At 37.4% G+C, this 562-nt stretch overlaps 1 non-coding gene across 1 annotated transcript; it reads right to left on the reverse strand.

The window, feature by feature from the left end:
• Window positions 1-207: 207 nt before the first annotated feature.
• Window positions 208-281, reverse strand: LOC116278840 (small nucleolar RNA SNORD93). The gene has a single exon (XR_004188196.1). It is a non-coding gene; the product is annotated as a small nucleolar RNA SNORD93 (small nucleolar RNA).
• Between the last annotated feature and the right edge of the window lie 281 nt (window positions 282-562).

Genomic DNA, 562 nt, shown 5'->3' on the forward strand with positions numbered 1-562 from the left:
ATGGCCACCATTGCCAAAGCTAAACACTTTGAAAGATTAGATACCAATCACTTAAAAATTCACTTTTTTCCTAAAATAACCTTTTTCTTGGCACAATAAAGCATTACCTACTTACTAGAGGATTCCCCCTCCCCCCACTTTACTTATACTTTTTAAAGGGGGTATGGGATGTGACTGCTTTCAATATTTAATTCCTGCCTGTCAAATTGGCCTCAGGTAAATCCTTTAACCCATCAGAGCAGAACGATATCCAATCAGATTAGTTTTCTCATCCTTGGCCAAGGAATTCTATTCAACTATTTAATAACTAAAGCCAAATTCTCTCCATTTGGGTCAATACCTGAAGTTTGTCAGCATCTTGAACTGGGCTGAGCCTGGTAGGAAAGTGAGAAAAACAATGGTAAGAATATCATACGGTAACATTTTATGGTTTGGGTTTTTTCTTTTGGTCTAGAGTGTTCTTTTTACTGGGCTATCTGATAGCTACCTTTGATGAAAAAGTTATCTGAGTAGAATGCCTGTAAAACAGTTACATTCTCCAAACTTTCTGACGCTGGGAATC

This window comes from Vicugna pacos, chromosome 7 (genome assembly GCF_048564905.1).
Source record: "Vicugna pacos chromosome 7, VicPac4, whole genome shotgun sequence".
Classification (NCBI taxonomy): Eukaryota; Metazoa; Chordata; class Mammalia; order Artiodactyla; family Camelidae; genus Vicugna; species Vicugna pacos.